The sequence below is a fragment of the Psammomys obesus genome, unplaced genomic scaffold (assembly GCF_907164565.1).
Source record: "Psammomys obesus unplaced genomic scaffold, mPsaObe1.curated_primary_1811, whole genome shotgun sequence".
Taxonomy (NCBI): domain Eukaryota; kingdom Metazoa; phylum Chordata; class Mammalia; order Rodentia; family Muridae; genus Psammomys; species Psammomys obesus.
In genome coordinates this window covers 45,195,975-45,211,677 of record NW_026585644.1, presented here as the reverse complement: position 1 = coordinate 45,211,677, position 15,703 = coordinate 45,195,975, and positions in this window count along the sequence as shown.

The following is a 15,703-nucleotide window of genomic DNA, read 5'->3' as shown; positions in this document are numbered from 1 at the left end:
TCAACAATAAAGGACAACATGCTCCCAATTAAGCCCATTCATTTCCCAAGTTGGTGTAAAGTGTGGTTAACAGGGTGAGTCATAAAATAATTCATTCAGTCAAACCTGTAGAAATCCTTCAGCTCTGTGAATGTGAAAAGCCTCCTGAAGCTAAGGCCCGATTGGCGCTGGCAACAGAAAGGCTGCCCCATGAGTTCTGCTTTGTGTGACTTATTTCTGCATTTGAACTACACTCTGTGTATCTTGAAGGCTCACACTTCAACTCTTAAATGTCAGACATGGATTTCTGGTGACCTGCTAGTTAATTATCTTTGGTAACATCAGTCTCACCTTCAGAGTCGACCTCCTTCTAAGTAATCTCTGCCACAATTTGAGCCCAATTAACAGCAATTCCTGCCTGTTGCATCTCACTAAAGTTTTTCTTTAGAACATTGACCATCTGCTAAAACTTCTCTTAATACAGGCGACCTCTTGTTGACTACCTTACTTGCTACTGTCTCTAAAATTATTCCACAATGCTGGGAAAAACAAATACTTGTTACATTAAGAGAATGTAGGCAGTACTGATGAGACTTAATAAGCTAGGGCAGATGGCAGCGAGGAGAACTCCCCCTTTCAGTGGACTAGGGGAAAGGGATAGGCTAAAACAGGGAGGGAGAGTGGGACTGGGAGGGGTTGAGAGAGGGGGGCTTCAATCGGGATAGTGAATAAATTGTAAAAATAAATAAAATAAAATAAAATAAAATAAAATAAAAACTTACATGTAAGCCAGGAAAAAAAAAAAGTTCCTTTCACTGACCTCTTGCCTACAGGGTCAGGTCAAAAGTCTTTAGAGCATGAAACCTTTCCAAATCCAATGTTCAGAAAGTATTTCACAGACTTTCCTCCTCCTCCTAGCTTTCCTATCTATTAAAATGCCTTATCTAGATGAACTGATATTTGTAAATACTGTCTATCCAACAAGAAGCCATGTTATTTAAACTGATACATTTTATTCCGGCAACTATCTCAAGTTGGCTAAGTGAAAAACCAAAAGTCTTAATTTTGGTGCAGTTTTGTATAATTTAGAATCCATCATTCAATCAGTTTAGATTGACACAGAAAAAGATTAATATCTGATCTAACTACTCCAAACTCTACAACATTCTCTGAACCTGCCAGTGTCTTGGCATAGATTTCATACTTTCAATAAAATTTCCTGTTCTATGTTCTTTTCCTGAGCTACTTCTCATTACCTTTTATGGTCAATATTGTGAGTCATCTTGATGACATACTTTCATGACCCCACTGAGCCGTATGATTTCTGGGGTATGTATTCAATAATTGATTATGCCTGCACAATTGATCCAGAACAGCCATATGACCCATTGTCTGAAGGTTCTGTGATAATAGGCTCTATGGCTAACAGTGTTCTTAACTTTACCTGACAGTGAGTAATTAGTGTTTCATTGGAAAGTAGGTGTGCTTGACTATACTGAGAACATTAAACTCTGGTTCCAAAGAGAACACAGACCAAATACTGGTAACTGAAATATTAAATCTTCAGGCTTTGAGTTTAGACTAGTTTGACTTCCAAAACTTTTCAAACTTTCTGAAAAGAGAGAGTGAAAGAAAAAAAATTGGGCTAGGAAGATAGCACAGTTGACGGAGCATTTGGTGTGTGAGTATAAGGACCCGAGCTCAAATCCACAGCATAGAGGTAAAAGCCAGATGCAGCATTTGTGTCTGGATCCCCAAGTGCTAGAAGGTGGTGACAGAGAATGGTGGGTCATTACAACTTCTAGCCAGGCCAGCCTGGCTTGTCCATGAGCCCTAGGTTTGATGGGAAAAGGGTTAAGTGGTGCATAGCTTAACAAAGATGAAGAATTTATCCAAAAAAAAAAAAAAAAAAACTTATGGAAATTTACTAGCTATTATGCTACTTTCAAAATACAACTTTAAAATAGAATTTCTTTAAAAATGGAATGGCCCTGCATGGGCAGACAATGTCACTCCTAGAATGCATGAGGTATTAAATAAATGTAACTCATGGGCAGCTTGGTCTTCATGTGGGTCCCCTAGCAAGCAGAGCTGGGGCTGTTTCTATCACAGTCTGTGTTGCCTGCTTTGGGATCACTTTCCTCTGGTGGGACTGCCTGGCCTGGCCTCAGTGGAAAGGGATGCCCTCAGTCCTGATGGGACTTAATGTGCTGGGGTGGGTTGATAGGAGGTTGAGGAGCTCCCCTTTTTAGAAGAAAATGGGGAAGGGGGTAGGGGAATAGAGTAGGAAGTGAGACCAGAAGGAGAGAAGGGAAAAGGCTATGCTCAGGATGTAAAATGAATAAATAAACAAATAAATAAGCTTAAAATAAAACAAAACACAGTTTAAAGTACGGGACACCTTCCTACAACTGGTAGGGAGGACTCAGCAGTCTCCAAAATGACTCAGGATGTTGTCATTGCCCTTCGTTACCCATCATAATTACATGGAAAAACCCTATTGCTTGAAGACACCACACATTTTAACCACAGGACACAGAGAAATCAATTTCAAACCAACCAGGAAACTTAATCACAGCTGGCTGGGATTCATAGTGCCAGCAGATGTTATGTGGACTGCAGGAAGTCAAAACGTGACAATGGTCACTCGCAGCACTGGCCCCTCCATGCTGTGAAACTGCCCTGACAGGCAAGATGTACCAATAGTAGCAGGTCGTTATAGGGTGACTAAGTTTCTGATTAGCTTTGAGGCCTGCTCCACAGGAAGAAATTCCTGGTACTGTAATTCTTGCCAAAATTTAGACCAAAAGCTGAGGAGGTCATAATCCCAAGGGTAAAAGCAGCTATTGTTATTTTGTGAAACAAACATGCTGTTAAATTGCCTTAAAGTATTTGTTTAAACCCATAGACTTGGATTGCTCTCAACCTTGGTCAGAAAAGCTTCTTCTTGCACTGTGCAAAAGTTAGTGCCGTGTTGTTGAAAACTAGTTATTAATATTTACCATTCATCGCATACCACTATTATGGTGGTTATTATTTAACCAGCTACTGTATCAATAAAGACACAGTATGCCTTAATCTCTGGGGCTTGACAGAAGCTACCCCCTTAACCTATCTTTTATCGCCCAGCCCCATAGCCCATGCCACTTGCTTTATTCATTCCTCGCTGGGATACTTCTCATACCCTAACCCATAAACACTTGAAATGTTTGTCATGCTTCCCTCCATCACCTTTCCTCAGAGCAGGCTCCTCCCGGCCACATGCTACATGTTCATGCTAACCCACGGTTGCTCTGCTTCTTCTTCCTCTCTCCTCTACCTCTGTCATCTCTCTCCTGCGATCATCCTGTCATTTTGTTATACGTGAGGGTCAGCTCTTGGTACAGTGAGAATCTTCGGGGGAAGGCAATCAAATGCAAAGCACCAGACCATGCTGTAACACTGTAGAGCAGTGGTCCTCAGCCTCCCTAATGCTTCTGACCCTTCAATACAGTTTCTCATGTGATGGTGACCCCCAGCCATAGAACTATTGTGTTGCTAATTCATAACTGGAATTGTGCTACCTTTATGAACCTTAATGGAAGTATCTGATATTCAGGATATCTGGTATTTAGGATATCTGATAAGCGACGCCTGTTGGGGTCTCCACCCACAGGTTAAAAACCACCTCCATAGAGCTTATATAATTGGTCAAAGTACTGAGAAAAAGAGACTGGGTCCTCAGCATTGGTCAGATATCTATATCAATACCCTAACCTCCAAGACTCGGGAAACATCAGCAGTACTATAAAAGACAACTGGAGGATGGAGAGTTCTGTGAAATGCCATCTTTGGACAGGTCTATGGTGACCAAATTCATTAATTCTTGCCAGCTCTGGTTACCTCTGCACAAGACCTGTGCACAATAAAGTCATGGCATAAATGAATAGACAATCTCACCCGTCCCTTCCTAAGGGGGTGTTAGCAGTTGATGGTTACTGGAGGAATAAGAAGAAAAGTCCAGACTGAAGTTGGAATGGGGGATGTGTTGAAAATGAGTATGAGGAGGAGTCAGGGGGAATTGGGGTGTATATGATCACATCTGATTGTTTTACCATAAGAAATTCTCAAGAATAAAGGTAAAGAGGTACCAAGTGACAGATGGAAGCTGCCAGTGATATTTCTGACTGGCACCCACACACGTATAAACATGTACACAGTCATATCACATGCACATAAAAAATAATAAAGGAAAGCAGACTGAGAAGTACACAAGACAAGATAAAAATGGGTAATGTGAAAAATATTAATGTGCTCAGACTGAAATACGGCACCTGTCTCACACCTCCCCAGCCAAGAATCAAGGATCACTGTGGAAGAAGAGGCAGAAAGATTGGAAGGAAAACAGTTTGGGGTTGGTTTAGATTGGGTTGGGATTTGTTTTGTTTTGTATTTTTCTGAATACAGAGTAGTTACACATGTGAACACTGTGCAAGCTCAGACTAGACAAAATCCCATCATGCATGTATTGCATGGCCACCAAGTCTTGCCCCAAGATGAGGAGCTACCGGTAACTGATAACTGTTGAGAGAGAGTTTTCTTTAAGGGTGTAACTGAGGTAGGGAGAATAAAAAAAAAATTAGATATGAAGTTGAAAGGCAGACATGTTGAGAGTGGATATGAGGAGGAGTTGGGGGAATGTGGGAATATATAATCACATCTAATTTATACCTGTATGATTTTCAAGAATAAAGGGGAAAAGGTAGAGAGTGACTGAAGAAAACAGCCAGTGACATATCTGACCTACACACACACACACACATTAATATGTACACAGACATACCATAGACACATAATGTGACAGGAATGCAAAAGCACACAAGATGTTATAAAACAGGTAATGTGGAAAAGGAAGAAGAAAGTGTTAGTAAGGGGAAAGAAAGAGCAGAACAGACATAGTAACTGGGAAAGAGTAACAACTATAAACACTGATTTCTTCCCTCCATTGTGTGACTTGGAACTGGGGGCCAGCTCTTGAATCATCATTCATTCTATTGACTTATCACAGAAAGGACATTACAAGACATGGAAGACTAATGTGTCCATGATTATGAATACAGCCACCATCTAAAGAAACAGGGGATACAGTCCATTGGCCATTGTCAGTGACCCAGAAATAGATACACATAAACCATGGTCATCAATGGACACTTTCATGCTTAGACTACCCAGGACAGTTGATGTTACAAATGAACATTTCTCAGCTGGCCACACATTAGAACCACCTTGAGAACATTAATTTAAAAAACAAAAACAAAACAAAACATAGGACCCTGATGAGAAGATTCAGATTTACTAGGTCTGAAATGTGGGATCAAAAGTCAGAAGTGTAGTTTCTACTAGGTCATAAATGATTAGATGTTCTGGTGCTGTAACAAGAGGTCACACACTTCCACAACAACCTTCTAGACAGTTGAAGTCAGTGTGCCTTAATTCCCAAGGTCCTACCTGCTGTGTGAACTTCTCGGGGCACATCACAGAACCTTTCCCTCATCACTGACATGGGGGTGTTTGTACTGGCTGATAGTAAGATGTATGAGTCCGGATTTTCCCGGGTAATGGAAGAAAAGTCACTTATTCTGGGAGCATAGCTGCAAGCTTTCCTGCTCATGTCGTGCTGCTGTGAGGAAACCCCATCAATTCTGTGCACACTGCTTTTGAAGAGGAAAAGACAGTTTCTAAGTCCTTCCGCCCTACTTGATAGATTGCAGTATCCACAGTTGCCATCTTTTCAAAGCTTTCAGCTCTCTCCTGCTTCTGTAATCAAAGCACCTTATGAAGTTCTTAAGTGAGTGACAGGAATTCCCAAAGACATGTTCAGGCACTGCTGATAGTCGTCCCAGAATAGAGATGTTGGGAATGAAGTAGTGGAAAGAATCCTGGGGCTCCATTTAGAAGCTCCAAGCTTGGAATGTTTCCAAATGGTCTGACCTTGAGAAGGTCACGTGACTCTCGCTAGTCCCCACATCTCTACCAAGGTGGACTTTTACACCCTAGCCACACATGCAATGGATAGTGAACACAAGCAGCCACCTTTAGGCATTTTTCACTGTCACAGAGTTCAACAAACACGGATAATTTTGTTCCTCGCCCTACTGTCACTTTCCCATATTCTTCTGCATGAGTACTTGAACCTTTGAGAATAAACCAAACAGATGTGGCTTTCTGGGAGCAGCAGAGTTGAAGTGGACACTCAAGACACCCAGCATGAGCAGGCTGATTAGAACTTGTAGTTGGAGATGAAGGGACTGGTGCCAGCACTCAGACGGGTTAGGCAACAGGCATAAGAGATCAGCAGAAGCAGATGAACATCCCTGCTTATACTTCCCAGAATAATTTTGCAGATTGTTAAGAATATTGTTTTAAAAATATACAAGCTTGAATGGCACTCAGTGTTTCTTTATGGGTTGGTCAATAGATTCTGAGTAAAAACAAAACAAGAACCATGATGAATGGATACTATACCGGAAAAATGTCCTCTGACCTCCAGCCACAATGTCTGCCATGGCCTGTGCACCTATATACACTTATCGTGTGTTACTGCACGCACACACAAATACACAGAAACAACAATAATACTTTTAAAAGGCAAATTATATTGGGAGACGATATCAATACTTGATTTCTAGATGCTGAAAGAATATTTTTATGACTGAAATGCAAAGCCATATACAGAAGCAAGAAATAGAAGCAAGGAAGCCTAATATGCTCAATGACATTTGTCTGATTAGCTACAGAGAAAAGAGCACGAGGTATGACAGAATGATGATGTTTTTAACATGTGACTCCTGCCTGTGATTCACGTTGTCGGCCCAGCAAGGCTTCTTGTGTACAGCTCTATTCTGTTACTATTTTTGTCCTAATTGGTGACTTGCTGCTCATTACCTGATAAACTGTGGGACAAGAGATGAACTTCAGCTATTCCAAGTAGCATTTGCTATATTCCTTTATGCATTCCCCCACATCATCAGAAGATTGACAGCAAGCTCAGCCAGGCAGAGTGCATAAGTTCACCAGTCAAATGACCCTGTGTGCATTTGTGTGGCTCACCATCCTTCTTCCTTAGAAATTCAAAGGTTGATCTTGGGCTAGTGACTAGCCATAGAAAGATGCATTTAAAATAGTAATGTTATCTTACATATATGTGATGGAAAATGTATTATATATATAATGATATAGATGATTGATAGATGACAGATATATAAAATAGATATATAGTAGATAGTTCTTTGGCTTGTAGTGAATTGAAGAAGTTTTATCACTTTTATGACCCAAACTTTTGAATTTATATTAGTTTATATTTTGTTAAGTTTTATTTTGAATTGTTTTTTTGTCCCCCCCCAAAAAAAAAAACATGATTGGTCTCAAATTTACTATGTAGCTGAAACTAGATTTTTAACTTTGCTTTTTCTATCCTTCTGGGATTACTGATTGTAACACACTATCGCCAAAACTGTCAGTTATAGGCAGGAATTTTAAAATAAATAATGAAACATGAGAACACTTAAATAATAAATAAATTTCAGTATTCAGAAATAAATTGTGTGTGCGTTTATGATTAATAGTGAAACTTTCATTCGCTAGGAGAAATAAAGACAGCATGATTCATCAATTAATATGAAAAAAATCTGTGCATCATAGAATTATTTTTGGATGTGTGATTATTTTTGAGAAAGTATGGTGCTTTTAGCAAGAATATTTTTATTTGGCAATAGGTATAAAAATAAAATGCAAAAGGTCTACTTATATAACTTCTAATGCTAAAATGGTGATGAATTATATCATTAGTAGTATTTACAGCCTTGATTAAGAAGTCATTTAATGGTAACATTGACAAATCTAGTATACTTTTCAATCAGATTGACACTACTTATGGCACAAGTATACTTGATGGTCCTTCGGGAAAACAAGAGTAGAATCTGATGGAACATCTGATTCCTGTGGAAAAATGAAGGTCAAGGACTTTGCAAAATATATTACAAACTACAGCAGATGTTCCCAGATTAAATCATATTTCTATTAAAAAATACAGAGAGCCTCAGTTGATAGAACTGAGAATCATAGAACTGTAGAACCAGGAGAGGCTTTTAAGGACAAGTGACTCCCAACATTTTAGGGATGAGGCGCCTTACAGGCTGATAAGTTTAAGTGCTACGATAGGATCCAGACTTGGTTATCAGTGTGTCTGGGCCAGACTTGAGTTGTCCCAACTATCCCAGAATGTCTTGCAGTTATATTAAAAAAAAAAAAGGACATTTCACTGTTTTTATAAAAGTATATTTACAGTACTCTATGGTAAGACTGGTACGGGTTTAGTAAGATGGGCCACTTTCTTATTTAGTTTCACTTCCTGAATATTAACCAATGTTACATTTCATATTCAACTCCAAATTCCAGAAAATATAACTATTAACCTGGCATTAAAGAAAGGTCAAGCTAATATTAAAACTTCAACACACTTAAAAAAGAAATCGGCAGTACCGCTAAAGATTAGCAAATATCAGCACCATTGAATAATGCTTTTTTCATACCTGGTTAAGGGGCAAACACTTCCTCAGTTGCTCTTATACAAGGTTTACTGTTAATACAATACTAAACTGTGATGAATCATATAAATAATGACAACAAACTGTTAAATAGTATTCAGGAAAAATTTAGATATTATGTGGAATTTTGTGTTTTCTTTCCAATGTAACTCAATCTCACTATGAAACAATAAATAACCCACCTTGAAGACACATAGATATAGTCTAAAATGTCATAACATCTTTTTTTTTTACTTTAAAATAGATAAGTGGTAATTAGAGAAACCCAATATTCCTTACATTCTGTCTTACTTCATATAGTGAACAATCTTGGCTTTCACTTTTCCAGAAGCAAGTGGGATTGACTTTGTTGAGTCTAGAGACCAGACATAAAGAAAGTAGAACTGACTAGTTTCAATGCTAAAGTTGCAAGCTGACTTCTCCTTCTCCATCTTAGCCAATGATGTAGACTCATTCCTGGATGCAATAAATGGAAAGTTCCCTTTTTTATTTTTTTATTTTTATTTTTTTACTATTAGTTACATTTTATTAACTCTGTATCCCAGCTGTATCTGCTCCCTCATTCCCTCCCAAACCCTCCCTCCCTCCCTCATCTCCTCCCTGCCTCTTTCCAAGTCCACTGATTGGGGAGGGCTTCCTCCCCTTTCATCTGATCCTATTTTATCAGGTATCTTCAGAGCTGGCTACAAAGTCCTTCTCTGTGGCCTAGCAGGACTGCTCCTCCCTTGGGGGGGGGGGCTGCTTTTGTGACTGTGATAACTAATCTTGGTTGTCAACTTGACAACATCTGGAATAAACTAAACTCCAAGTAGCTGGCACATCTGCGAAGACTTTTTCTTTAATGGATCATTGGAGGTGGGAACACACCCCCCCCCAAATCTAGGCCACACTTTCTGGTGGCTGTGCAAATAAAAGGACACTGAAGATGAAAGCTTTGTTTTCAGCTGCTTGCTGTTACTATCATTGCCAAGTTCATCTAATTTGTTGCTGAGGTAGTCCTTTACCTGTATTATAACCTATTTCTTCAGGATGCTAAAATACTGAATGATTGAAACTGCGGAATGAGCTAATGGCAAGAAAAAGTTATAGTATATAAATGCAGGTTTATTGGAAGCAAATCTTGGCCGTCATGCAGTGGAAGGGAAGCGGGGGGGGCATGAGCATAGAGAGAGAAAAGAAAGAGGAGAAGGAGAGGAGGAGAGACATAAAGAGAGGATAGTGAGAAGGGGGCAGACCACAATGTCTGGATTATATAGTAAAGGGCCTCCAGGAGAGGGAAAGCCCCACCAATGGGCTAGGGAATTCAGGTTACTGGGCAGGGTGTGCGAGCCATGCCCTATGGCAGGCAGGGACAGAGGAATGCCTGAAATCAAACAATGAAGATCAGCTGAGATATCCAAAACCAAGGAATGAACAAATACTGGATCTTTTCTTGGAGACAGACATTATTGGACTACCTGGACCACAGCCTGTAAACTATTCTAATAAGTCTTCTTTGTACACACACACACACACACACACACACACACACACACACAAAAGAAACAAACATAGATAGATAGATAGATAGATAGATAGATAGATAGATAGATAGACAGATATATAGATTAGACAGATAGGTATATAGATCAGATAAATAGATAGATAGATAGATAGATAGATAGATAGATAGATAGATAGATAGATGATAGATAGATAGATAGATAGATAGATAGGTAGGTAGGTAGATAGATAGATAGATAGATAGATAGATAGATAGATAGATTCATTGTTTCACTTCTGTTCCTCTAGAGAACCATGACTAATGCAGAGTCGATGATTGAAATTATGAAGTATGGATAAGAATTAGCAACTAAGGAGATTCATAGGCACTTAAAATGCAGAGAACAGAATGTGGGAAGGTATTGTGGTCTGAGGAAAATACCAATTTGGGGAAATTAAAATTGGGACCAACAGCATAATGTGAAAACTTACAAAAGATGGATAGCTAGAGAGAAGTCTGTAGAAGGTGGCTGGTAGTCTGTATGAGTTTATTTTACCCACAGTTCAAAATAGCTTTAAGCTAAAAGTGATCTAATTGCCATTTAAAAGACTGCCCCTAGTTTATGTTAGGCACAGGGCAGATAACTGAAAATATGGATGTAAGAGCTTACCAGAGGCTGTTGCTAACAGACTAAAAGAAAGAAAATAGTGACTGGCCTTGTCTCTTCTCTCCAAGAAAACTGGTAAAGGGAAGACACAAGCAACTGCAGAGTCAGGAACTACTTCAATGAACTGGCAATGAACCAGCCAAAAAGTGTAATGTAATTCTCTGTGGATTGCAATTTCATCATTTAGTAAGTTATCTGATTCACTTGCCCATTTTGACTCCTTGGCACCAAATTTTGGAAAGTAAATACATTTTTCCCTTGGCACCGACAAAATACTAAAGCTAAGTCAAACAGATCTCTGCAGGAAAGGTTTAGCAACAACAACAGCAAAACCTTGGAAAAGTAATCGCTATTCATTGAAAGCTTGGAAATAGACCCTTAGATAGCTCTGTGGGTAGAGAGAAAAGTTTATTGGGAATCAAACTGCCAAGGCTTTCTCCAATGGGTGGGGGAAGCAAAATGGTGGAAAAGCAAGCTGGTTTTCTATGACAGTCAGCATGGCATGGTGAGATCTTTGAGCTGATATAGGCTGTTCTGATTAATTGCGACCTAGGTGCTCTGGCCTGAGGTAGTTTACCTTTGGGGCGGAGTAAGGGAGGTTCCTGGTAAATAAATCTGACCTTAAAAGATTTGCTTTCCTAGTAAACAAAAACCTGCCTTAAAGATTGCTGAGAAATGCTGAATTTGGACTTCTGTTTGGCCAATAACAATTCTGCTGTCTACCAGGTCAGAGCCCTTCTGTTAATTACATTGTCACCATAACTGCCATGGGGCACTTTGGACCTAACAGGGAACGGATTTGTTGTTGTTTATAGAAGGAACAAGATTCAGGACTCAACAACAACATATAGAGTGTCTAAGAACTCTGATATCAGAAAATTTATATCATCCCTATATTTAAGCTGTTAAGCATAAGGTTAATGGTAATGTATGAGCTGGAGTTACAGCTCTAGGTCTGTCCAGCAGAAGCTGGGAATGTGAAAACTATGGCCATTACTAGGACAACAGCAGAGCAAAGCACAAGCTGACAATGCGAGGAATCCAGCTCTTCCCTTGTACCTGTCTTCTTCCAGTGCCTCTCACTGATAGCATACTTTTGAAAATCAAAAGGCTTTCTGTTTTGTTTTGCTTTGTTTTTTAGACCAGTCTCCAGGCTACTCAACATAAAGGGGAAGGACGGAGATAAGGGAGCAAATGAGAATGCTCAGAAAGAAAGAGACCAGCGTAAGTCTCAAAAAAAAAAAAAAAAAAAAAAAAACCCACAGGGGTTGGATACAGTAGACCAGAAATGCTTGTACAGCAAATGATGTGAGCCATAGAGAAGCAAAGTGCAAGCCTGACACATAGCACCTTAGAAATAAAAGAGTGGAGATGATGGAAGTGGGCAAGGTATAAAGTTGGGTTCCTCAGGTCTGAGCTCTTGTGGCCATTCACATGTATCCACATCTATCTTTGAAGGACAACAATGAGAACCTTCCGGAGTAAACAATTAAGTGATATCAATATTTACACTGATTTATATAATAGCTATAATAAAGTATCTTTTATCACTAGAACTCCCAGAATCTTATCTCACAATCTTTGTTTTAAAAGATTGAAAATTTACATATATTTTGGGTTGTACAAAATCTGTTAAAAATGAATGAGAGACCTTTATTATATAAGAGTGTAAACACCGAAACTGCTAGAGGAAGATTCTCTAAGTGACGGACAGAGGCAAGGACTTTCTAGAAATGATTCTAAATAGCTCAGGAAATAAGCTCAAGACCTGACATGTGAAATTTAGAGGCTCATGCACAGCAAAAGAAACTGTCAGCAGAGTGAAGAGACAGCATTACAAAAGAGAGAAAAGCTTTATAACTATCCTGAAGTTTAATACCTAGACTATACAAAGAGCTGCAAAAATCAAGTAGCAACAAGGATGCTCTAATCAATAAGTGGGCTAATAAATTCCAAATAGCCAGTAAATATGTTTAATATCTTTATTCATCAAGGAAGTTTAAGTTAGGAATACTTGGAGATTTCATATTACCCCTATGGTTATGTCTAATATCAAGCAAATAAAATGGCCAACAATAGCTGTCATGTTGTGGGGAAAGGGGAACACTACTCAACTGATGGTGGGAATGTAAAATATGGAACTCAATGTGGAATGTTTTCAAAATCTTAAGATAGAGTCAAGATATACTCAAGCTCAAGCCTGTAATGTGGGGCAGCAAAGACAAGAGCATAAGGATTTCCAGGTGATCCTTGGTCACATGTGTTTGAGACTACTTTGGCTACATGAGACCCTGCATCAAAACAAACAAACAAATACACAAGCACTCTAAAAGCAGAACTGTCACATTACCCAGTCATATCATTTACTAATCCAAAATCTTCAGTCTTAGCACAGACATGCTTGTTACACTATTAACAATGGCTAAGAAGTGGAAACAGCCTACAAGTCCATGAATGGATGAGAAAATTGTGGTACAAATATACAATGGAATTTTATTCAACCATAAAGAAAGATAAAATCATGACATTTTCAGGGAAATAAATAAAATTAAAAATTATGTTAAGTAAAGTGTTCAACACTCAGAGAAGCAGATATACATATTTCTCTCATATGTGCTTCTTAAGCCTTATGTGTGTATGTGTGTGTTTGTGTAAGTGCAGGCCATGAAACTAGACACAACAGGGGATCACAACAGGGCACAAAGAGATAAAGCAAGGAAGAGGAGAAAGAATAAAAGGAGGACAATAGAATACATGTGATATGAAATCAAAAGAACCTATTGGAAGAGGAAAGGGGACCAACATGAGAGGACAAAAAAAAGTAAGAAAAAAGGGGGGATCAACAAGAACAAAGAGATAAAAACATTATATACATATTCATTTTAAAAGACTAATAAAATTAAAATAAACTGAAATATTAAAAATTATAATCTGTAAATATGAGAACAAATGAAATAATTATATCAATATCAGCTGAAATAATTTTATTATAAATATAGATAATAATTATTGTTCTAGTGTCTAGACAGAATTTCCTGTGTGTTAGGCAGAGCTTGGAAGAAACAGATTTCATCTTCACATTTGATGAAAATCACACGTGTAAGATATTATAACTGACAACCGTCTGGACAAGAACATGAAGCTTAAACAGGGAGGTAGCACACTCAGCATGACATTAACAGATCAAGAACAAGCCAGGGTCCACACTCAGTTCTTTATCTCCGTAATGCTGAGTCTTTCTTCTGTGCACAGCTTGTTGAAGCAGCAGGCCTCTCTACATTCAAGACCAGAGACATAAGGCATGGATTCCGTGTATACATACAGACAGGTTGTTTGTGGAGATTTACTTTCTTCTCTAATTAATTGAAGAAAACATCAGAAAAGATGAATATCTCAAAGCAATGTGATTGTGGAAATGAGATAACTTAGTTATCTCCTATGACAATGTGTTCTTTCTTAACCAACGGGTATTTATTGTGTTAAGAAATGAGGCTCACCTTAAGTCTTGCAGAGCATTATGTTCATCAGCCTGGACCTAAAAAGTAGGGTATCAGAAGAAGATGGTAACACTGAAGATGAAATCACAAAAGAAAATATTTAGTGAATTGCTCTTGCAACTCTACCTTACTGGATACCTCTGATACTTCTTTCCACCCATCTGTCCACCATCTGTATTGACTCCTTCACTTATTTTTAATTCCAAGGGCACATTTAACCTCTGCAAGTGTTCCATGAATTTCTCAGTGCCATATTTTATAATGCTGCACTGACACACACTTTTTTAACCCTTGGAGTGTTATGTTTAGTAAATGATGCCCACTCATGACCTAGCAAACACAAGCGGTATGACAAGGGCTAATATTATTCCTGAGGTGTAGAGGGATCTTAATTCAGAACATGACTGTTCTGGCAAGAGGTCACATCCAAAGACTTTCTAGGTCTGTGTGATTTGGCTGGAATACAAGTATATCTTTTGTCCAGGAGACAGAGGCAAGCAGATCTCTGAGTTCAAGGCCAGGCTGGTATAGAGCAAGTATCAGGTAAAGAAAATCTGAGATCCAGGCATGGTGGCCCATGCCTTTAATTCAAACAATGTAGGTAAAGTTAGTTTGTAGAAGGAAGCAGCCATGTTTGAAAGTGATGTTTAATTGTGTGGCAGAAACAGTGACAAATCAGAGAAAAATTTAACAGAATAGGATATGCTCTATTAGATAGAAGAGATACAAAAGCTACTTTAAGATAGGGACGCTACTTTAAGGAACAAGACAGGTTTTTGTTTGTTTGGGGGTTTTTTGATGTTTTGTTTTTGTTTTTGTTTTTTTTAACTGTGACACTAATAGACAGGTTGCAAAGAGAGAGAGAGCACAGGTGAAGATGGAATGACCCAGAGAATGATAGGGAGAAAATCCAGATGAATTTAAGAATGTTATCACAAAACTAAATCCCAAAATCCTAATACAGTGGTGGCCATTAAGTCATTGCTTGAGGAGTATACTATGAGCCTCCCACCACAGTGGTGAAAGGGTGTTTTTTTGGACACCGCACACTGTAGTATGATCTAGCTAACTATTTATCATCTGTCTGTCTGTCTATCCATCTATCTATCTATCTATCTATCATCTTTCTAACTTTCTATCATCTATCTAAATTACATATACTTGTATATATATACATGAGAATTTCTGCATTAATGCTATATTTACGTCATTTCTACCCATCCTTCTCTGTGACTTCTTCCTGTGCCTCCCTACTCCCACTCAAATTAATGTGACCTCTTCTAATTACTGTTTTAACACACATACCCTGTGTGTGTGTGTGTGTGTGTGTGTGTGTGTGTGTGTGTGTGTGTGTGCAGTGCTGGTGGAGGCCAGAGAAAGAATCAGAACCCCTAAACTGTAGGACCATGTGGGTGCTGGGACCCAAACCCTGGTCTTTTGCAAATATAGTGGAGATAGATAGATAGATAGATAGATAGATAGATAGATAGAT